Consider the following 26183-nt stretch of genomic DNA (forward strand, 5'->3'; position numbering starts at 1 on the left):
CTGGGTAGAAAATTTCCATTTGCTTACATTGTATTACACTACATTCCAGTTAAATATAGAGTAGTTACATTTCTATTTACATTTATACACAAACAGTAGTTTTGTACATTCTAAGATTTTACAGAGGTAGAAGTTACTAAAAAGAAAGCACACATGGAACTTAGTGGACTGTACAGGCAGCAGTCATGTATAAAAATTGCTTTGTCATTTCAGTAAGAGTTTGAGAATATTATGTTTAAGGAGAGTATTTCCTGAGTATCATACAGTGAACACAACGTTTTAACCTTGTGATGACCACTTTCGGGACCAGGACTGGTTAAGATGTTATTTAAGCATTGGTTTGAAACTACTAAGTTTGTCAGACAGTTTTAGTTACATAGAGGATACTATACTAAAGTTTAGCAATGCATTGAGAGTAGACCAAGTCTCCTGCAACATTATTTGAAGTATCTGTAAGTAATATGAATTTGTTACTAAAATGGAGGTCCCTTGCTGGACAGAAGGGTAGTAATAGGTTTTGCGGTGCAGTGCATTTTTCTGCATGATGAATGAGTGTATGTGCTGTAATTAGTTGTGAATATGTTAGGTAGTTATGCAGTTCAAGACAGTTTAATTGCTTTAAGCTATGAAAATGGTGGGTCCTATGAGGGAGAAAGGTGACAACTGTAGCTATTTTATTGTAGCAAGAGGCAAGTTTCTTTCTTTGAGTATTGTTTAAGCTTGTTAGGATAGGAGTGGTATATAAGAGAGTTGGCAGTAAGAAGGTGGCGGCAGGAGTTTTTCTTGCAATATCTGTAAGGAATCCATTGATCCTATAAAGGGAGCCTAGTTTTGGGTGTGTAGATTTAATGGTGTGCAGTATATGGTGGTCATATTTGGGAGTGTAGTGTATTATTGTTAGAAAAATATGTATTAATGTGTGTATGCTTAATGCTAATTAGAAACCAAATAAGTTAACACGTTTTTCATTCTATTTTATATGCACTGTTTTATATATAGTTGAGTTTCATATGAGACTGAAAAGATGCTTTTTGAAACTGCAGTGTGCTTTCTGAAACTTGCAAGATGCCCTCTGACCTAATAATTGCTAGTACAGCAATATTCATGTTTATGCCTTTTGGAACTGTACTTAAGAAGCAGGTGGTTATCTGCTAGGTCAGGAGAGAATGAATGAACAATGCTATATCCTGTAAATATAATGATCTTAAACAATCAGCTCTGTTCGAAGTATGAGAACATGTGCAGCTGCAGAAGCTTAGAGATAGTGTAGACAAAGGATTGTTAGAGAAATGAACTGCTTGCTTTGTGCTTGAATTAGCCATAGTACCTTGAATGGTAACATTGCATGTATCTAACCGGTGGTAGCCAAGGCCACGTTGTTTTCCTTAGGAAGTTTCTCACAAAAATTGATAAATCAGCAGAATTTTATGAAAGCAATTATTAGTAAATGATGATGACAAAACTTGTGATTCACTATGTCATCTTGGTAGGCAATGTCTTATTAGAAAGTGTATAAAAATGTAAGCATTTCCTGTTTCTAGTTAGACAAATTCTGTATTAGCACGTTTTTGTCTCCTTGCTGCAAGATTAAAGTGCCTTAACCTGAACCTACCGTGTTTTGATCATTTTTAAAGTATATTTTTCCTTTGACAGTTTGGTCCTTCGGACCGGAAAGTACCTCTCACTCTAGGCCCAGGTCAGAATTGGGCCCAGTGGCACGTACCCGTATGGAGAAGTGGCCACATTGGCCCTTCTGTTTTGAAAGACCTCCAACTGAATTGTCGTTCGAAAGAGGCCAGCCACTGTTTCTGATCTGGGATTGGAGGACGAGTCAACGTTCCGGTGGATCAACTCATGGAGGGTCAGGTAAGGAGGAATTTACCTTTTTTCTGTTTTAGATCAGGGACTTGTTACAGTATTGTTTTGTCAAAGAGATTTGCATATGCAGATCAGGGACAAAAAGATTGCTGTCTTGTCATAGATCAGGGAAACAGAATAGGTAGACAGTTATTCTAGATAAACTGTAAAAAGGTGTAAAATCGTGGTACCACGTGATAAGAAGGGTTACGTAACAATTTTTAGCTTAGCTAAGGCAACATGGGAAATCATTGCACAAAAAGTTCCCGAGACCCGCCCCTAACCGAAGACGCGAAATATATGCAATTACAGCGTGCCGATAATGTTAAGTATTATACAAAATGGGTTGATAAATACAAATTTGATGGTAATTTAGATAAATCCTCACTTATTAAACTTGTTAGACAACTTAAAACAGACGTGAAAGGTCAGCTAAAAAAGCAATGGCAATTAGGAGTCCCTCAGGCACACAGGTGGCTTGAGGAAGCAAATCGCAGGGAACAAAAGATTAAAACTTCAAAAGCAATGTTCTTAGATAAAGAAGATAATAACTTGGTAATAGCAACAGCCCCTCCTCCGCCCCCTCCACATCCATTACCGGAATATGAAGCGGGTGGACAAGCTGATCCACCTCCGCTATACCCAGCTGTTCCTGCAAAATCAAAACCGTTTGTCAGGGATCCTATCGAGACCAGGTCTCGAACACGCAACTTGAGAGGGGATATTGAATTATATGAAATAAATAGAAATTCACAAGCTATGAGTGAGGAAGAGATATGTCCACTCATAGAAGTACCAAATCCACAGGCAGGACAGACAGGACAGGATCCGACTCTCCTAGTATATAGACCGTGGACACCGGAAGACATCCGGAAAGCCACAGAGGGAATTCCCCATCCAAAAGTTAATTTTAGAAAATTCTTAGAAGACTTACAGGGTATGAGGTTAAGTTACCATTTGAATGGAGAAGAAGTAGAAAAAGTAGTTAGACAAATTGTAGGTCCGGATTGGCACATGATCAGTGGCAACTGGAATCCCCGTGATGCAGAGCTTAGACCACTCCCACATAGTAATGCAGAACTGGACAGCAGAGTGAAAGGTCTGACGGACCGAATCTCTGAGAAATGGAAGCCTAGAGCTGACTGGACTTGCATTAATCAATGCATACAACAAGAAGGTGAAACTGTTGATAGATATTATGCCAGATTATTAGAATGTTTTAATAACCATTGTGGAATGCAGGTACCTGAAGATCAAACACATGATTCCCCATATGAGCAACAGCTAAAGAATGCATTCTTAAAAGGCAGTATTGCTCCCATTAGCAGCTTTATTACAAAGCACATGGTAGATCATCATACAAGTAGATTACAGTCATTACTTGAATATGCAAGACATGCCGAAAGGCATTTTAATAGTAAAAAGAAAAAGAAAACTCAAGTATTTGCAGTAGAAGATGGGTCAGAAGTCTTTGTAGTACAAACTGGGAAGAAGGGTAAGAAAAATACCCAGGGGAAACAAACAATCTGATAAACGATCAGAAGACTTTGAAGAGAGAAAGAAAAGGAGTGAATGTTTCAAATGCGGGAAAAAGGGACATTTGGCAAGGGATCGCAGGCTAAATAAGAAGGTAACCACAGAAGATAAGGAGGGTGAGGAATGACTATATAATAGTCAAGAATCACTGGATAAGAATGAACAGGAAAAAACAAATGCAAATGTGGTAGCAAGGGTAGAGGATGTGACAGAAGGGATAGAGGATGTACATGAATTCATAGATGATGAAAAAAATGAAATTTTAGACTTAGCATTATTGAGCTTAGAGCACTACTTAGCAGACACAAAACCGGAAGTTACGCTTCTGGTAGAGGGGAGGGAAGTCAAATTTCTGTGTGACTCAGGGGCTTCACGGACCCTGATACATCCTTCCAAACTACCAGAAAATTCAGAATCACTAGACTACATATTAGTGAAAGCAGCTAATGGACAGCTGCATTGGGAGCCACTCTCCCACAACATAGCAATAACTGACCCTGTGTCAGGAATGACCCAGAAAAGCAAAATCGTTGTTTCTGCAAAATGCCCAGTGAGTCTCTTGGGCAGAGACTTAATGCAGATATTTGGCATAGCCGTAGTTCCAACTATGCAGGGTATGGAAGCACAGCGACAAATGGATACTTTTGTAGTGCGACCAGAGGGTGAAACATTTTATTGGTACAGCCAGGGCTTAGTTACGACTGGTCCAGGGGCAGTAACCGAAGAACTGATGAATGTAGCCATCAGTAAATCCCCCTCCCTTGACACTGATAAACAGCATTTGTTGCATTGTACTCTATATTACTGTAACAGACCAGGACCTGATAAAGAATATGAGCAAGAATTGTTTAAAAACCATGCTAATAGGTTAGTATTACGAAATGTGTACTGGGACACAGAAGGAAACAGTGTAGTAAGCTGTTCATTGCCCCAGGAATTCTTAGCACTTTATAAATCTAATCGATTACCACATGTAAGCTTAACTAAAGATAGAAATTTGAAGTGGGCAGACCTAGGAGAAAAAGTCACAAGGTGGGAAAAACAGACAGAGTTAGAACTCTCTGAACAAGGAGTACAGAAGCAGAAATTGAATTGGATAACACAGACACACCCAGCTGTGCACTCACAGGCAATTGAGGATAGCTGAGTAGTACTCTTACTGGAGGAAGAAGAAAAAGCCTTACGAGACATACCAGAGACTCTCTGGTCAACAGGGAAATCAGATGTAGGACTTATTCGTACAGCAGGACCAGTTACTATTATGCCAAAATCAGCATTTAGACCTCAAAAAAGACAGTATCCCTTAAGAAAGGATGCAGAAATAGGAATCAAACCTATAATAGCAGCCTTACTTAAGAAAGGAGTCTTAATAGAATCTCCTGAGTCACCATGTAATACACCCTTATTTCCTGTTAGGAAAGCAAACGGGGAATGGCGTATGGTCCAAGATTTACAAGCTGTGAATGACGCAGTTATACGTAGGGCACCAACGGTGCCAGATCTACACACCTTATTGAATGATTTGAAACCTCAACAAAAGTATTTTTCTGTGGTAGATATTAGCAATGCATTTTTCTCGATACCGATACACCCAGACAGCCAACATTGGTTTGCATTTACATTTCAGGGGAAACGGTATACATATACGAGACTACCACAGGGATATTGTGAAAGTCCAACGATATTCGCACAAGAAATGGCAAGTAACCTGGCGGGATTTATCCCACCAAAAGGTAGTCAGATTTTACTTTATGTAGACGACATTCTGCTGGCAGCCCCCACCCAGCAAGAATGCAAAGAGGATACCATAGCATTATTACAATTTTTAGCTACTCAAGGACACAAGGTAAACAAAAACAAACTGCAGCTTTGGAAAAAACAGGTTAAATACCTGGGATATGTAATATCCAAAGAAGGCAGAATATTAGATGAAGACAGAAAAACAGCGATATTACAAGCACCTAGACCAACTACCAAGAAGGAAATGATGTCCTTCCTGGGAACTACTAACTTTTGTCGGAGTTGGATACCAAACTATGCTTTGGAATCTGCTCCGCTGACTAATTTGATATTCAAAAAGCTGATGGCAGCACAGGATTTATTACAGTGGACACCAGAAGCAGAATCAGCTTTCTGCAAACTGAAACAACTGATAGCTTCTTCCTTAGTTTTAGGATTACCAAACTATCATAAGCGATTTTTCCAAACTGTAGACTGTAAGCAAGGTTATATGACATCAGTGTTAACACAACAGCATGGGGACAAACAATGCCCCATAGCTTACTATTCATCACAGTTAGACCCAGTGGCGCGATACTTGCCCCACTGTGTACAAGCAGTAGTCACAGCTGCAATGGCAGTGCAGGCTTCAGCCTCAGTAGTATTGTTCCACCCTCTCACATTGAGAGTGCCTCATGCAGTCGCGATTATTTTACTGCAAGAAAAAGTAGCATATCTTTCTCCTGCTAGACATCTTTCCTGTATGATTATACTGTTGAGCCAACCTCATATGACAATTGAACGATGCACATCTTTGAATCCGTCAACCTTGCTCCCAACCCCTGCAGATGGCAAACCACACTGCTGCCTGCAAGAGATTGAGCAAAAGACACTACCTAGAAAAGACCTTACAGATGTTCCCTTGGATGATGCCGAGGTGACATACTATGTGGACGGCCCGTGCAGAAGGGGTCCTACAGGACAGAATCTAGTGGGGTATGCAGTAGTTTCTGATACCGAGATTTTAGAAGCGAAGTCTTTACCACACAACTTATCTGCACAAGCAGCAGAATTGATTGCCTTGACGAGGGTATGTACCTTTTCAAAAGTGAACATTTTTACTAACAGTCAGTATGCTTTTTCTACTGTACATGTTTTTGCGCAGCAGTGGAAAAATAGAGGAACGATAACATCTACTGGTAAACCAATTAATCATATGCAATTTATTTTAGATCTGTTAGACTCTATTCAGTTACCTCAGAAAGTAGCTATTTGGAAATGCATAGCTCATACCAAGCAACAGGATAAAATTTCAAAAGGTAATGCGAGGGCTGATACAGCTGCAAAACAAGCAGCTTCAGCTTCAGAAGTTTTTCTTTTAAGTGAGGAATTACAACCATCTGAGATTTTAGACTTAGAAATGTTAAAAACAATGCAGACACTTACTACAAATGTAGAAAAACAAAAGTGGATAAAACGAGGAGCAATCCTTGAGAAGGGACTGTACATCTCCAAAGAAAAGAAACAAATTCTACCATCTAACCTGTTTAGATATGCAGCTTTGTTGAGCCATGGGCAGTGCCATGTCTCAACAGGGGGGATGGTACAGTTAGTGAATCGAGTGTTTACGACGTATGGATTTACTAATTACACAAAAAAATTTTGTGCAGGATGCCATATTTGTAACAAGCATCATGCACAAGGGGCATTGAAACCTAAGCAAGGGAGTTTCCCTATACCACCGTATCCGTTTCATACTATTTGTATGGATTTTATAGAACTGAACAAATGAGAAAATAAGAAGTACTGCCTTGTCATTATAGATATGTTTTCCAAATGGGTGGAAGCTTTTCCAACTAAAAATCCAGATGCAGCTACTGTTGCAAAAGTCCTTGTTAAAGAAATTATTCCTAGATTTGGCATACCGGAAAAGATTTATAGTGACAATGGCACACACTTTGTAAATCAAACTATACAACGACTTAGTCGCTATTTTGGGATATCGTTGAAAAACCATTGTGCATACCACCCCCAATCTGCAGGATTAGTAGAGAGGCATAATGGGGTGTTGAAGAATAAACTTAGAAAACTGATTAGTGAGACACAAAAGAACTGGGTGCACTGTTTACCTCTGGCACTGTTAAGCATGAGAACTGTTCCAAATGCAAAAGGATTAACTCTTTCTGAAGTTCTATTTGGGAGGGCATATTATACACCTCAATGGAAACCTCTCATGTCTGTAGAGCAGGAGGCTGACAGTTCACTTGCAGGGTATATGAGGCGATTTTTGAATAACAAACTTTTGCAGTTAAATTCTGTTTCAGATAAAGAACAAACAAAACCATCAGAAGCAGCAGTAGCCCCAGGCACATGGGTCTGGGTGAAGATAATGAAGAGAAAAAACTGGAGTTCTCCAAAGTGGGAAGGGCCATATCAGGTATTACTGTCGACACCCACTGCAGTCAAGATCGCGGAGCGAGCATCCTGGATTCATTTGACACACTGTAAACTGGTTAAGAACTTTGAACTGGACAAAAACCTTGTTACTGTTGTACAACAAGAACAAAATGACCAGATATAGAGCAAACAGAGACACTGAACAATCTCAGAAAACTTGCATGATTATTCTGGTAGCTATACTGATAACATTGTTCTTTTTGTTATGGCCTTTCCTTTTTCCTGCCACAAAAGTTGAACTGATTAAATGTGATGAACCGAACATAGACTGGAACCCGAACTTTAACACTTATCAGGCAATTACACGTGTGTTTGCTGAGACTTTTAATGTTTTGAACTGCTGGATCTGCACAGCCATACCAACAGCATATGGGGGGTTATTAATGACTGCTATCCCCCTAGGGGCCAATGAGACCTGGGAAAATCTGGTTTATGACACAGTATCTATTAAAGCATATGATAAGGTAGCACTGTATTTGCCTGTGACACAAAAAGGAATTGTATGTTTTTATAAGAATGACACAATTCATGTGGGTTGGAGCAAGTGTAATGTGACTGTACAGTATAAATGTTATACTAAAGCTAACAACATGGGTGGAACTTGTAGTTCAAATTATGACTCATTTCTTAAATCCATGCATAAGACTATTGACCAAGTGCAACGTAATCCTGTACTTTTTAAACAGTTATCTGTAATAGATAGGAAAATGTTTCATGCAGGGCAGTCATTTCATAACAAAGTAACTACTAAGGTAGAGGATTGTTATTTTGTGTGTGGTAAAAAAGCATATAAATGGTTACCTGAGAATTGGTCCGGCAGTTGTTTTTTGGGGTACCTGGTCCCGGCCATATGACACACTGCAGTCTTGCCACAGGGAAATATTCTAAATACCCGAGATGTAGCCAAGAAAGCTGTTAAAAAGCCTGAAAATCCAGTGGGACAGATCGAGGCAGGCTGGAAAGACCATCATACTGTGGGTACTAAACTGACGCACATGGACTTGAGTGGTGCTGTCATATCGTGGGCAGGCATATTACCTGCATATGGCGCAGTTAAATCGATTTGGGAGCTGCGAAAACTGTCTAAACTTCTCGAAGTAATGTGTAATGCAACTTTCTCTGCTCTTGAACTGATAACTGATGAACTGAATGCTATAAGAACTGTAGTGCTCCAGAACCGAATGGCTCTTGACTTCACCCTAGCGGCGAGGGGTGGTACATGCTCTTTAATCAAAGAAGAGTGCTGTGCGTATATACCAGATCATCAGAACAAAATTAATGACCACCTTGAGGTGATACAGCAAGTGTCGGCCATGACCAAGCCAGGCCCAAACCCTCGGACGGACTTTTTCCAGAATTTGTTTGGGTGGTGGGGTTCCATCCTAATGAACATCTTGATTGCCATTTGTGTGGGATTACTCCTGATAGGAGCTTGTGTTTGTTGTGGTATCCCCTGCATGAAAAAAATAATCAAAGAGTTTATAGATATATCACTTTCTGAGACTATGTATCAAAGTACTGAATTTGAAGAACTGCTAGAATGTGAAACCTTACATAAAGTTTTAAACCGAATGGCTTTCTTAACTGCAAATCTTGAATGGAAGAGGTTAGGAAAAGAAGCAAACTGTTTATTCTTTTTGAAAATAGAATTAAAAAGTATTAACAGGGGGAAATGTTAGAAAAATATGTATTAATGTGTGTATGCTTAATGCTAATTAGAAACCAAATAAGTTAACACGTTTTTCATTCTATTTTTGTATACACTGTTTTATATATAGTTGAGTTTCATATGAGACTGAAAAGATGCTTTTTGAAACTGCAGTGTGCTTTCTGAAACTTGCAAGATGCCCTCTGACCTAGTAATTGCTAGCACAGCAATATATATGTTTATGCCTTTTGGAAATGTACTTGAGAAGCAGGTGGTTATCTGCTAGGTCAGGAGAGAATGAATGAACAATGCTATATCCTGTAAATATAATGATCTTAAACAATCAGCTCTGTTCGAAATATGAGAACATGTGCAGCTGCAGAAGCTTAGAGATAGTGTAGACAAAGGATTGTTAGAGAAATGAACTGCTTGCTTTGTACTTGAATTAGCCATAGTACCTTGAATGGTAACATTGCATGTATCTAACCGGTGGTAGTCAAGGCCACGTTGTTTTCCTTAGGAAGTTTCTCACAAAAATTGATAAATCAGCAGAATTTTATGAAAGCAATTATTAGTAAATGATGATGACAAAACTTGTGATTCACTACGTCAGCTTGGTAGGCAATGTCTTATTAGAAAGTGTATAAAAATGTAAGCATTTCCTGTTTCTAGTTAGACAAACTCTGTATTAGCACGTTTTTGTCTCCTTGCTGCAAGATTAAAGTGCCTTAACCTGAACCTACCGTGTTTGATAATTTTTAAAGTATATTTTTCCTTTGACAATTATAATGCCTAAACGTTTACTGTGAATTATAGTTTAATTGACAGTGGGCAGGATTCACGAAGCCTCTGTGTAAGAGTTATAACTTATACACGGAGGCTGCAGTTAAACCGAGTGATGTCAGCATGCTCTGCATATTCATGAGAGCATGCTGAATCACACCTAAGGCTAACACGGTCCATGTAAGACAGTAGGGGGCGTGTCCGTAGGCCGAGCCCTGTAAGCGGACACGCCCCCAGAAGAGTAAAAGTGCCCAAAGTAAACACCCATGCCAGAGTCCATGGAAATGTGAATAAACACAACACAACACATGTCCCCACAGACTACGAGCATAAAATGTGCAAATGAACATCACATAATTTTTTTTTTAAATTGTAAAGATGTTTAACCGTGAGTGCGCTTGTTTGCGCGGGCGTGCCCATAGCGCAGCTACAGTTAGCAGTCAGTGGGAAAGCATATAAGAACTAAATATGCAAAGTAAGCCAAGAAGCAATAGCGTAGTGGTAGAGATGTTGGCTGAAGAGCAGGCATTCATGGTTTGAGCCCCCACAACACCAATTTTTATTTTTAGCAAAATAAGCACGAAACAAGTCCCTGACAAATATGTACACATAAAATCACATTTTATGTAAAATATAATTAAATAGCCCATTTATACTGAAGAAATGTGAGGTAACAAAACAATAAAAAATGCCAGATGTGCCCATAGCTGAGCTACAGTTTAACAGGGTGAGTGCATCTGCCCTTAGGTGAGCAGTGGTTTAACTGGTGCAAAATGAGTGCCTGTTGCTGAGTAGTGGTTTAACACACTGAAACTATGTGCCCCTAGCTGAGCTGAGCGTAATATGCGTGCTGATAGCCAAATGAGGCTTAAACCAGCGTACCCCGTTTGCGCGGAGCTGTGCACCACGCAAACAAGCTAACCGACGGGCAACGTTGAGCAAGCCGTATCAAAACTGCCTTTACACAGACACACCCCTCAGCTTGTCTGGACAGTCATAAAAAATAAAAAGTAGTGGCCAGGTTCGAACCCAGGATACTATACACCATAGTCAAGGTACTGAACCACTAAGCCATGACAGCAGTACCTATAAATGCAATAATAGCTAATATATAGGAATGAATACAAACTGGAGCATGACAATGCAGGTTTACTGAAGTTGATACAATTCCAAAATGGCCAATCACAGATATGTGCGGGAAAAACGGACTATATAAGCCCCAAAGGCGGGAATACACAGCATAAACGATTGTAGAACTGAACTGCAGGCAGAATACAGGAGTAGGAGAGGGTAGTTGCTTTCGAGCACAGAGGTGGGGCATTGAGGAGTCCAGGTACATGGTCTGGCTCCTAGTCCACAATCATGAGGCCCAACTCATGCAGGGCCAGGTCCTGTGGGGAGCATACAGGGCTGAGGCATGGGACCGGTTAACTCATGATCTCACCAGTGCCACAGGGATTCCAAGGACTGGTGAGCAGGTCCGTCACCACCATATGGACCTGAAGAGACGCAAGCAGGACTAATTGAACCTTTGGATCCAGGAGGCCCGGCAAATGCCCAATGCCCCACTACTGAGTAAGTTACATTTAATTATGTATGTAAGAAATTAAACTAGCTGATATTATGGAGATGTGTATTCCAATATTACTTCATTTATATTACAGCTGCAGGTGTCCATTCTGCGAACCGCAGAGCCTATGGCGATAGGCTGGTGCGGTTGCGCCACCAGGCAGGTCAGTAATCCACTACCAGTAACTGTAAAGGAATATAAAAGTATGACAGTCAGCAAAAGAGTGCAGTGTAGTCACTAAGGAATAAAATGTGCAAGTAACAGTGTGAAAGTGTTTGCAAGTATTGCTTGATTACAAAAGTGTGTTGCAGCCTGTAAGCCAAACAGAAAAATGAAAATGTCTGACATAAATTGTGAAATAAAATTGCCTCACCTGTAAGAAAATAGTACACAACCTGCAGCAGGCTGAAAAGTATAGCTGCAGAAGATGATGAAATCACATGTGTGAAATATATCCCTGTTGAAATACTGAAGCATGACAGAAGTGAGACTGCTGGAAAGGATTGTAATAACTACAGGTAAAACATGTCAATAAAGCCTAGAAGTAAGTACCATCCTGAATAGTAAAATGAAAACAAGTGAGATAGTGTGAGAAAGTGTCATGAATCCAGCAATACAGTAGTAATAACCCCTGAATAAAGTATACTGCAGTCAGTACAGAATGAAATGCATGTGAGAATCCAAACCAAACAGCGAAATCTGTTCAAAGTGTTGCTGCATCTGGAATGTGTGTCCCAAAATCTGGATATGTTGCTCTCAGTCTGCAATATGCAGATAGTATGATTGTCTGATATACCAAACATCCACACTTGTCTATAGCTATATAAAGCAAATGTAGCAGGATGATGTAGCTTAACAAAGCTAGATATGAATGTGTATGAAGAACAATAAAATGTATATTGATGTTGCAGTAACAGTCCTATCACCAAGTTGAAGTAGTTATCATATTGGAAACTGTAGTTAGAACAGTAGTGTGTATATATGTGCAGCTATTAGAAATGTACAGCATATGTATTGGTATTCGAAGGTGTTAATATTATTTGCTTCACCCCACCCTATAACCACATATAACCCAATCCAGCAATACAGTAGTAATAACCCCTGAATAAAGTATACTGCAGTCAAGACAGAATGAAATGCATGTGAGAATCAAAACCAAACAGCGAAATCTGTTCAAAGTGTTGCTGCATCTGGAATGTGTATCCCAAAACCTGGATATGTTGCCCTCAGTCTGCAATATGCAGATAGTATGATTGTCTAATATACCAAACATCCACACTTGTCTACAGCTATATAAAGCAAATGTAGCAGGATGATGTAGCTGAACAAAGCTAGATATGAATGTGTATGAAGAAGAATAAAATGTATATTGATGTTGCAGTAACAGTCCTATAACCAAGTTGAAATAGTTATCATATAGGAAACTGTAGTTAGAACAGTAGTGTGTATATATGTGCAGCTATTAGAAATGTACAGCATATGTATTGGTATTTGAAGGTGTTAATATTATTTTCTTCACCCCACCCTATAACCACATATAACCCATTCCACGTGAAAATGGTATGTGCAATCACAATTAACACCCCTGGACGTTTGTTCTGTTGGGTCATATATATTTGCATGTCCGTTGATGCATCTGCCCTGTTCATACATCCAAACCTGATGGCCTGTTGCCATCAATCAACCCTGCATGTTGTTGGACTGTGTATTGCTGTTCAAATTATGCATGTGTTATGCTCGCTGTTCAATGGTGTTAATATCTGGGTGTTTGGTTAATGGGAATACTAATGCATGCTGTTACAACTAATTGTGAATTGTAATATATGTCACTAACCCAAACTGTCATGACATAATGCAAAACATAGGACGACAGGGAAGGCGGGTTCCAGCGGACCCACCTCTCCCACCTCAGCTGGTGAGTGCACCTGGCACTAGTGCCCAGTCTGGACCCTCCTCCGGTGGCCCTGTGCCACATGCGGGTGGAAGCACTGCAGGGGATGGGGCTCGCCCCCCCTCTGCAAGTGTGGCCGGAGGAGAACCACCACTCACCCTCCGTAGCGTCCGGACTGTGGTGCGTAGGGAGATTCGGGACTCTGTTCTCGAGCCCCTACGCCAGCTTGAGGCACGGGTGGCACAACTTATGGGCATGCCTGTTTCCCAGCCTACACAGCCCCCAGTACAGCCCCGTCTTCGGCAGTGAAGGAACAGTGGCAACTGCCTATGGGTGGGGATATCAGTTCCACTGTTGCCATCTGTGGGCTCATGGGCTCTGGATATCCAAACCTCCGTCCCCGTCAATTGTGTAACCCCCCCACACATGTCATACACCGCCCCTGTATGCATCTTGTTTGTCTTGTCTGTTTACCTACCCAATCTACCTCCCCAGCTGTACCGACTTCCTTCACCTGACATACCACTCTCACCTGAAAAAAAAAAAAGGGCACTCTGTACCCACAAAAAAATTATGCCCCATACATAGCTGCCCATTCCACACACATGTCTGCTGGACATGGAAACTATCAATTACAATTGGCTGTACAACAAGTATTATTGTTGTCCTGACACCTCTCAGGGTGGAAGGTTTCAAATGTCACACCAAATTACATACATATGCACAGCTGTTGCTGATGAAGAAATGGGCAGCTATGGGCCTTACCTACATCCCTCCTGCAAATCCCAAGCTTGTTTCCCTACTGTCTTACCCTCTTTGTGACCCCTTTTTCACCACTTTCCTGTCTCCCCATTTTCATTTCTTTCAAAGAACCACTGTTAAGCGGTTGTAAGCGGGTGTGCGCGTGTGTGCGCGGAGCTAACTGCCAGTGCGGCTGCGTGAGCTCTGCGCAAACCAGCGCTATCCCGGTTACAACTGCTTAAAAGTGCCTTAGTCACTTTGATTGACAGGTCCTGTACTCAGTTCAAAAGCAAAATAAAATCCCACTGTCAGTCCCAAACCCAGGACCTTGGAAACAGTAGTCTGTATGACCTACCACTAAGCCATGACTCTTATACAAGAACATTGTGCTAAAATAAATATAACATGTAATAGTAGGGATGAATGTAAAGGGAATATAGGATGTGTAGTACCCAAAGCATGTCATTTAGAATTACTGTCAAAACTACTGGACTCCCATAATAGTAGTGTGTGAACAGAAACAGCCATGCTAGTTGGTAGCTTGTAGGTAATAATGTCAGTTAATGCACATATATAAATGTATGTATATGTACATATATATATATATATATATATATATATAAATATATATCTATATATAGTTGTAGGTGTCATTGTGCATACACACTTACTACAGAGAACAGGAGAGAGGAATGGAGAAATGTGAATCTACAACACAGCCTGAATCATGAGAGAGATACTAACATTTACACTCACAGAACAGTGTCCACAGCATACCAGCATGGTCCCCGCCCTTACAATCTGAAAGGGCAACGCCTATCTCACATAACCTTTTATAGCACTGTCCTGAAATCACAGTGAGAACTGCAATCAGTACACAACTGGCTGTATGAAATTAGCAAATGCTGGCTTACAATTGGTGCAGAGGCCAAGGTGCACTGATTATGGCCTATAAAATCCTCTATAATCTGGACAATACTCCTGCACTTCAAATATTATCACCCCCTATAACAATCCTAGACCGCTTCGATCCTCTAACAAACTACTAATTCAGACTAGCAAAATTAATAACACAGCCGGTGATTCTCTCTTTGCAAACTCTGTAAGTAGATCCTGGAACTCACTTCCAGCTGATATTACCTTACTTTCCACCTTAGGTCAATTTAACACTAGACTCAAACAACATTTGTCACTTAACTGGCTATGTCAATGTATCAAGCCTGGATAACTCGAATGTGTAAAATCTGTTAACCAGTTTACTGTGTAATTTAATTTAATCCTGACTTGTGCTCAGGACTAACTTTAACCTGTGGAACATGTTAACTTGCTTACTTATGTAATCTCTGTAAATAATCTGTTTGTAATATGTAATGCTGGTATTATGTAATGCTGTATCTGCTTACCCTTGGAGCTTTTCTCCCCGGGCCTCCGCTGAAAATGGACATGCATCCAGTCGGACTATCCCGGTCAACAAATGTAAGATAAATAAATAAATAAATAAAAAATATTACGGTGACTACAATACAAGTCAGACATTGACACGCACTGACAGCATGCTGAACACACTGGGGCATACGTGGGGACTCAGAATAGCATCCTGCCTGAGCATCACACACCTCCGCAGCTGGCACACCGGCATATGTTCCGTCGGAACAGAGCACATGCCACACATGGCACACACATCCCATGTGCCACACACTCACAGCCTGTAGGGCTACACAACACACCTGCTACAGATGTGTCAGGTACCTGTCTTGGGTGCTGCACTGGGGTCCCGCTCAACAGGCTATATATGGTGAAGGTCACAGTGATATGCCTCAGGGGCACTATGGTCCACCACAGAACACATGCATACCGGTCAGTCAGAGGCATGGACACATATGACTCACTCATTGACCATGCCAGTATGGCTGACCTGAGACATACCTCCCTGGACTACATGATAGGGAACATAGAATGGATCTCTCAGCATGTGGCACAGGCCAGTATGAGCCTGATCTTGGTTGCCAACATACCCTCACCAGGTATGCTACCACTATATGTGGGAAGGGTGTTGTATGTCTACATTATGCTCAGTCTCCAATGTCATTCATAGGGTATCCGCTGGCTGTCAACATGTGCTTACATGCTAGGGAAGCCACAATGATGTGCAAGGGTCATCTTGCACGTGACACCCATGGCCCGATGTATATTGGCAAAGCTCCTTGATACACACATACTGCCTTATGCTGCAGGACACGGTTTACATAGCCACCTCCGTGGGTATCGCACAGGTTAGGACACTAACAGTGCTGCTACACAACAACAGCAGTGTACACCGCAAGATGCATGCACCAGACACTGTCCTCAGCACGGTGAACTGCAATGTCTGTGCAGTACCAGAGTCCTGATTCATGGCTCACAGGTGTTACCCATCACTGATAGGTTATGCCCCATACCATGCCTGTCGCCCCCTACACATGTAACACACATGGACAGGGGAGTGGTATCCCAAGGCACCACAGATACTCACAACTCCAGGTTGTTGGCACAGCACAAACATCAGGGCCTAATCATGTGCAGCTAACAGTGTGTCGGACTGCCATCTGGTTCATAGCCTGGCACACACAACCCTCCCATACACAGGAAGACCACCTATTCTCCATAACAACACTGGCAATATGACAGTCTCAAGAACTGTCTTTATATGGCTGGACTGCATCCAGCCAAACATTGTGCGTGAGCATTACTGTAGCTACAACACACTAGTTGAAGGGTTCACAGCATGTGGTCACTGAATTGCAGTGGAATGACATGTTACCACTACCACAACAGGTGGGAACATGCAACACCTGTACATCAACTACATGTACACTATATGGCCCAGACCAGATGTGTATCCCCTGCTGTAGGTATTTTACCATATACACCCACACTGTATAGACACATGCCCACAGTCATATTGGTATACATTGCAAATACCATTTATCCACTCGAGGCATGTGTCAGACATGGTAACTACTGCAGGTCACAGGTATTTATGTGTATGTGTCACACACATACATCATGTGTGCAATGCCATTGCTGGTTTAGGCAATGGCATGCATTGTTATGTGCAAAGACCCACACAAGGTCATAATGTGTGACACAACCACACGTGGCAGTTGTGGGTTACCAAAACATACCTATCTGTACTCTGACAATGGTAATAGACACAGTAGCAGAGCGCACTATTGGCATTACTAGCCAACTAGCCCTGTTTGGCTGTGCTGATAGTGTGGTGACATCCCCTGTGTTTACTGGGGGAATATGCAGCATCTGGTGTATTGTAGTATTTGCCAAAAGGATCTGTTTTCTCACACTTGCATTTACACACACCCTACTACCCCCACACACACACACTTGTCATTTGCAGGATTCATACCCCTATCTAACTAAGTCACGATACGTGAGAAAGACGCATTAGCGAAGCGCACTATTCGGATTACTAGATAATGCCTCTTCTCTGGCTGTACTTATAGGGTGCTGACATCATCAGTATTTTGAAAGGGTAATGTGCATCAGGTAGTGTGATCTCCTGATTGCCAAAACTAACATGTTTTTCATACGGAAATGCACACACACAAACTCCCCACATCCAAACACACACACACTTGCAGGTTTCAAACCCCTACCTAAATATGTTATGGCAGTTGAGAGTGACGCTGTAGCAGGTTGCACTATTCTGAGTACTGGCAGATGTCTCTTCTCCAGCTGTATGTATAAGGTGCTGTCATCATCACTGTTTGGAAAGGGTAATGTGCATCATGTAGTGTGATCCCCTGATTTCAAAAAAGCACATGTTTTTCATACAGAATTGCACACACACAGAGTCCCCACATCCAAACACACACACATGCCATTTACAAGTTTCAAACTCCTATCTAACTATATTATGACACTCGGGAGAGACGCATTAGCAGAGTGCGCTATTCGAATTACTGGGAGGTTTCCCTTCTCCTGCTGTACTTATAGGGTGCTGACATCATCAGTGTTTAGAAAGGGGAATGTGCATCCTGTCGTGTGTTCTCCTAGTTGGCAAAAGGGATACTTCTTTCATACAGTCTTGAACACACACTAACCCCCTCCACACACACTGAGCATGTACAGGATTCAAACACCTACCTAACTATGTTATGACACTCGAGACAGATGTATTAGCAGAGCGCACTATTCGCATTACTGGGAGGTTTCTCTTCTCCTGCTGTACTTATAGGGTGCTGACATCATCAGTGTTTAGAAAGGGGAATGTGCATCCTGTAGTGTGTTTTCCCAGTTGCCAAAAGGGACATTTCCCTCTCATAGCCTTTCACACACACAAACCCCACTCCCCCACCCACACACACACTGAGCATTTGCAGGATTCAAACCCCTAACTAACTATATTATGACACTTGAGGGAGATGCATTAGCAGAGCGCACTATCTGAATTACTGGGCATCTGTTCTGCACCTGCAGTATTTATAGGGTGCTGACATCTTTATTTCTACAGAGGTATGTACATGTAGTACTACCTGTCAGGTGGGGGATAGCATATATATGCATTTGCAGCCACCTACGTCAGGGTCAGATATGCACATTGCACTGGCAGGTTATGTTCTATACCATGCTTTGTGACCACAGGACCTGTAACATACAACACAACCAGTCCAGAACACCACACCCACATCCAGGACACACACTTAGCTTCCCTGGGAACAGTGCCGGGATATGCAGGTGTTCACATACACCATTCCAGTTGTTAACATCAGGTACAGGCATATTGTGTGTGAGAACTACTCAGGCCTCTACCACTTTACCCTACAGCCACTACAATTTGTGGGTCCATGTGCTATGGCAGAACCACACACCACAGCCACATGGGGGAATACATATTGCACCTGTCCATCTGCAACGTGGGTACTCACTGTTCCACACCAGAGGTAGACCACCATTGTTGATATCTGACCATACCCACCTTTCCCTGGACATCCATATCCCATCTCCACCCCCAGGCAAGGTTGTCACTGCACACAAACTGTATTTAGCACAAGCAGACTCTACTCTTGTGAAGACTGGGGTGGACGACGTCAGAGGACCCATGCTGGGGGACTATACTGGCCACTCAGCATAATCCTTGACAATTGCATTCTATGAGCATGTGTACGGTTTGCATTGATCATGCTATCCCACATATACCCATGACTGCTCCACAACAAGACACCTGTCAGCTGTACACCAGCCATATATGTGCCGTACAACAGACAGAGTGAGCTAATACATTGCAGAGCTGTAGCCCACAGAGGGAGGACATCTGTGAACAGTTCCAGCACGGCACTTCATTCACACATAATCATTACAACACAGTGTTGACAGTGGAATCATCCAGAGAATGCAGATAGGGCTCCCCTCAGTCTGTTATTGACGGACACCTACTGTCAGAGATCTTCAGCAACCCTCTCACAGCCCACACCGACAACATGGCTGTGGCTTAGCACATTCAATCCCTGGGACCTCCACGGTGCCCCTGCTTGACAGAGGCACAGCTCACTAGCCTCACATGTTGCCTTCTGTGACCTACTTTACAGTGGCACAGTAGCCTACTGTCCTGGGGATGCAGATGCCAAGCACACTCTGGCTGAGCTGTCATTCCCTAGGGCAACAAGCCTAGTATTGACCTCTACACCCATATGTTCAATTGTCGGATGCACAATATTTGTTGTGCTGTTCTACTGTTTGCAGGTCTTTATTGCCATAGCATTCCCTGTTCCTATGACCAACTTGTGTATCTGTTGAAGATGTTTGCATATGATGGCGATCCACTATATCACTTATGTCTCTGTAGTCATTTACTGTGTGCACTGGGCAGATTGCTGTGTTGTGGTTGGTTCCTGGACTGACACGTACAAATACCAGATATGTGTGGCCAACTGCTAAACAGAGATATGGCCTAAGTGTGTGAGCATGCCCAGTTCAGCCTTTCCATGGCATGTTGTCTGACATATGCCTCATTTATCAAAGTGTGCGAGCATGCCCAGTGTGAGCTTTCCATATGTTGCACTCTGAAGTCCACCACATATTTGAGTGTGTGTGAACTTCAACAATATCTCACGTTTATGGTTGTGTGTTGGGTGTCATGTTGTGTACTAACTGGCCAATTGCTTTGTGTCTGCCACAACAGGGATTATACTGTGCCTGCAGGAATTGCATGGGATACTTTGCAGACAGTTCTCAACATACTTTCATAATGACCTAACACTGTAGTACCGTATAGTGTACTGGTTCAGTACTTTCACTGTGGTGGACAGTATCCTGAGCTTTAGTCCTATGACTGCTTGACATCTTCATAGTGAGCACAACAGACTGTGTAGGGGCTAGTTGTGCACATATGACCATGTTGCATTATGTTCAGATATGGACTACCTACACCAGGCTCGTCCAACATTGCTAGTGTATTCCACAACATGGGTGGACATTGGTAAACACTAGCAATGTTCCCTAGGCCATTTCTGATGCTAGTCACAGGGTGTGTTTGTCCTTCGACGCACATTGTAACTGGAGTTTGCCATGACATATGTCATGGTTAGTATACTGTGCCTCCGTCTACCTCTGACATAACAGTGATACCCAGGGTTAGCCTACCATCTCCCATCCACTCATCAGGATTCCTCTTGAGGGGTGTCGATATGTGACTCTCTGGCTGACCTGTACCAGGAGTTTACTGAAGAGTGGGGGTGCCTTCTGTGTTATGGATCATTCTGTACAGCTTGTCCTATGTATGTTAGTGCTGGGGTTCAGGTCTCTCATGTGCATAGCTCACTGCCATTCAGATTGTACGAGGTGCAACATGTTCATTCATTCCAGGTTGGACATGGCTTCATACATCAGGCACAGCTTGCCTGTAGCTGGGCAGTATGGCGGTGTGTGGGGCTGCAGTTTGTTTACTCAGGCAACACATGGCATTTGTTCATGCTCTTTGCTACTCCTGGTGGGGTACTGTTGTGGACTTTACAGTTGATGGAGGTGTCTGCTGCGGTATATCCCACAGGGGCTATTGTAGTCACTTGTGACGCTGATGGAGGATGACTGCAGAGCCACAGTGAGTTCCCCTTATCTGCAGCTGCCAACCTTCATGTTTGGGTGGGTATACAGTATATGTTTCTGTGAACACTACAGCCACATGTTTGTTCAGTGCAGGATATCTATCACCTTTTGTACCCAGGTCTCACATTACGTTAGGTACGTCATGGGTTAACACCTGTGTGGTAATTTGTGGCCACTTACTGTATATCCACGGTGGTTGTCTATACACAGTTCTGCAATTAGCTTGCTGACATGGCTATGGCTCCAGTTGTCTGTTTGTAGGTGGCCCTTTTGTGGGTTGCTTGTGTCAGCTGGGGGTCGGATATGGTGGGCTGTTTGTACTCCTCTGCATACATGTTCAGTCACAGTCCTTCCATGTTGGCCTATACCTATGGGACATATATACAGAACGGGGGGGGCAAGACCAGGCCTTGTGGGATGCCACTCATATCTGCTTTGTAGTCTGACATGGATGCGGCATGTCTGACCATGTCAGTTCTGTCCTTGGTCTGGTTTGCAACCCTCTACTGACATAGGGATATATATTTAAGCTGGTGAACATATCCATACTGAACTCGTACGGTATTGTCTAGAAGCATGTGCGGTCCAGCTACGCTGTGTGGACCACATTGCCCTCATCAATGACCTTAATGACTGCTTCAAATGGGTCAAACATGTTTAGGGGCAGGATCTGCAGTTACAACAGCCACACTGTGTAGGGTCCAGTATCAGTAGGTCCATAATAGCCTTCTGTCTGCGGTACATACTGATCCTTTCCATAGCTGTGCAGAACAAGCTTGTCAGGATCCTGGGGTGGTAGTTTGCAGTATCCATTCAGGCAACACCTTTGTTGTGATGGACCACTGTTGTTGTACACTGCTCTTTGGGTACATATCCTGTGGTAAGGCTGACATTGGGCAGTAGTGTGATTTGGCATTCCATTATTCTTGGAGTTCCATGTTGGCCTCAGCACAGGACACCATCACATACCTTTGCTGCTTTGTGTTCTGCTTTGCAGATGATGGCTGTTACCTCAGCATCTGCAATGTCAGGGGACCATCAGTCTGCTGGGATAGGTATTTTGCACTCTGGGGGTGTGTTTGCACTGCACCTGACAGGTTGTATGTTAGCAATATGTGTGTGTGTTTGGTATGTTGTTTGTAATATCTGTGTGATTCGGAGCATATCTGTGGATGCCCAACATGGTTCCTACCATCAGTTGGGTAAGCCTTGTGATTATCCTTAGTGTTCTGTACGTTTTGTATCTTCATAGGTTCATGGGTTCATACTAGGCTATACACCCTAGGCCATTAGTAAGCCTAGCCAGAGTGTGTGTGTCTTTCGCCACCCCTTGCTATGTTCTATTATGGCCATTTATGAATTTCTTCACTGTGCCTCTGTCTGGTCGTGACACAGTGAGGACCCCCAGTATACATGTACGATCATCCATCCACTTGGCAATATTCTTGTTGAGGGGTGTCAGTGAGGGGCTCTGCCTAACATGGATTGGGATCCTGTTTCTGGGTGTGGGGAGCCTCTGGGTTATGTATCTGTCCCTCCAGCACATCTTATTTCATTATGTGTTGAGGCTGACATCTGTCACTCTCACAGCTCCAATGGCTTTGATTTCCTGTGGTGGAGCATGTCCATTACTTCTGTGTTAGACATGGCCTTGTACAACAGACATACAATGCCTCTGTGTAGGCAGTCTGTGACTGCATTCAGCTGGGGTGTCTACAGCCAGGCAGCATATGACATATATTTCACACCCTTTATCCTGTTGGTGGGGTAACTATGAGGTCTTCCGAACTACTGCAGGTGTCACGTACAGTACATCCCATATGAGTCATTGTACTAGATTATGGGTCTGATAAGGGAACAGTACAGCAGCACAGTGACCTCTGTTGATGTAGATATGAATCCTTTCATGATACAGTGTCCAATATCGGTAATCTTCCTAGCCACATTGGCATTGTGAGTGTCACATGACAGATTACTGTCGACCTGTGTCCCTAGGTCCCTGATTACTCCTTGCATACATAATGGTTTGCCACCTATGTGGTAATTTGTGTGTACCTTGTCTGGTATTTGGTGGGACATTCATACTGTCCAGTGTCTTCAGGATGTCTGGGTGGCGTTCTTGTGTGTGAGAGTGTGGTCTGTCGCATGCTACAGACTGTACAGCAGTTTTGACTACAGTTAGGTGCACATGGGTGGTCTCCACTGCTTTGTGCATTGTCAGTTACCTGGCCATATGGGTGTCTGTGCTGCATATGGATACTCCCCCTCCTTTGATGTTTTGGTGCAGGTGTTGGGGCCATAACACATGATATGTGGTATAACCTAGTAGTGCTGGTGTGCTATCTCTAGGCTAGCAGCAGGCTTCTGTCACTGCACAGACATCAATGTTCTCCATAATGGGAAGTGCCTCAGGGGCATGCATATTGCAGTTTACACATCTGGCATTGGTCAGCATTACCCTTATGTTTCCTACCACTTATGTTTTCTAGGGTGGTGGGTAGTCTTTTTGGCTTTGCCTACATACGGCTCTTGGAGGCGGAAAAGGCCTTATCCAGTATCCAGATGCACACGGGTAACAGGTGCAAGCCATCCCTGGAACAGCAGCATGGCTTGTCATGCTTGACATCTCAAGCAGACAGACATTAGACCCTCTTGGACTGACAGCTGTAACTGTGCCAGCTGTTAAACATGAGCATTCTGTGTTTGTACTTTGGCATCATTCTTGGTGAGGGTTGGATGCTGCACACAGCCAGTGTCATACCGGCCTGGGGTACATACTCAGAGGGACCATCCATGTCTCTTTTCATGTTGACCAGGGAGGTACATCTCAGGTAATTCACACCAGCATGGACACTGAGTGCATCATATTTCTGCTTGCTTTGGGGTGACCTGTGTACTTGTGTTATGTGGCATTTTGTGGCAGCCTACAGGCAGCTTACTCTACTCTTTCCCTTGTTCAGTCTGGTGAGTGGGACAGCAGTGTGTCTGCCTATACAGACACCTATTACAACTGTATCAGGCATGTTGTTTCTCCTTCTGGCCTGTGACTGTTTGGCACACCAGCTTTGCGTACTATTCATTGCATGTGCTATGTTTGAAGGTTGTGGTTGATTGTGATCTGCTTTGGAGGCTTCTGTTGGTGTGGTGTGTTTGTAATTTAGGCCTCCGGGAATATTTGTCTGTGCTTATGTGTTTGGTTTACAGTTGTGGTAGGTCTATGTGGGACTGGGTTTGTGGTGTATGTGGTTACCTTCTCCTCCTGACTAGTTTTGACAGTACTGAGTTGGTGGAGCTCAACCTCTGGTTTGGATACATGGTTGCATCTATCACATATATTTGTATTTATTGGGGGGTGTTGTGGTTGTCTGTGTACTTGGGACTGGTGTCACATTGCCTCTGGATTCACAGATTCTACTTGTTGTGGCTGGACTTAGTGGATTGTATGTGTGGACATATGTTATTGCCATACTACTGGTCAGTGATTACTTCCCTTTTTATGTTTGCTCTATCATGTGGTAGCTTCCTCATTCTCTTGCATGGTTTGGTAATGGCTGGAATCCAGCATGCCAGATGCCTGCGTGTATGGCATTGTGTGTTGTTGTTATTTGCGATTGCATACTCCAAGCATTCCTGGCTGTGTTCATGGAATGCCTGTATAACATGTTCTGTGGTGTGTCCCATATTCTGCACTTGCACAGGGCCTTTCGTGGATTCAACATCAGTTTGGAGGGCTGCAACCTATGCTTTACACATGTTTCTCACTGTGGTATTCTGGCCAGGGACTGGGGTCAGGATGTGTATATCCAGTGTGATTACTCTATGGTCTGGTCTTACCGGTGAGGGGTACACTTCTCATCTTGCCATCCAGTACACATGTTGTTGATTATCACATCCAGTATGCTTACCCCTCTTGTGAGAGTGGTACATTGTTCCTGGGCATTTTGGTTTATGGATTCTGGGAACTTTTCTCCTACTGTGTTGGTGCTAGTATAATGCTCCCGGTGTATGTCTGGGTATTTTCAGTCAAGCAATATAATGTGGTTTGGGGGGCTTGATATATTCATGTATTCCGACATAGACCAGGTGCAGTTCCTGGTATTAGGACAGTAGTCTGCAGCAGGCTATATACTGGGAGGCGGTTTTAGCCATTGGTATTTGACCATGGCTAATCCATGCTGCTTCTTGTTGTGGTACCAACATGGGGTGTGGTTATCCTTGACATTTATTGCTAGTCACCCTCCTTTTGTAGCTTGTTCCATGTTTTGCGGCTGTACAGCACAGTATGAGGTGTGACCTGGTAGTGTTAGGGTGCTGATGTGAGCCTTGACCCAGTTCTCTATTACAGGACTGGTATCTACATTCTCCATACTGTGTGCGTTTACACTGCACACATCTTGCTGTTTAGACATCTGGCATTGGGTAGCATTACATCTAGGTTCCTATCCCTTGTGGAACCTATGAAGGTGGGTTTGTGTTTTGAGACTTACCTATTCAGGGCATGCTGTGGGTACTGACAGCCTTTGCCAGTATCCATGGGGCATGGCATGATGGGTGCACGCCACCCCTAGCAGGTGGTGCATCATGTCATGCTCCGCCTGTCTTCCCAGCCTGAAACACATTGGCTCCCCTTTGACTAACTGCATTACTTCAGCCAGTTATTGCACTTGGTCATCCCATCGTCATTTTGTGGCTTCATGCTTGGTGAGGGTGGATGTTAGTCAGGGTGCTCAGGTGTGCATATAGTACATGGTGTTACATTACTTAACACTTGGCATTCATGCCTCAGGTGGTGCTGCAGGGATGCCTCTGTCGGATGCGCATATTACACTTCCCTGTACATGTTTGTGAGCAGGTCATGTCATTTTAGGCATCCATGTTAT

This window comes from Protopterus annectens, chromosome 17.part0 (genome assembly GCF_019279795.1).
Source record: "Protopterus annectens isolate FY-2018-M chromosome 17.part0, PAN1.0, whole genome shotgun sequence".
Lineage (NCBI taxonomy): Eukaryota > Metazoa > Chordata > Ceratodontiformes > Protopteridae > Protopterus > Protopterus annectens.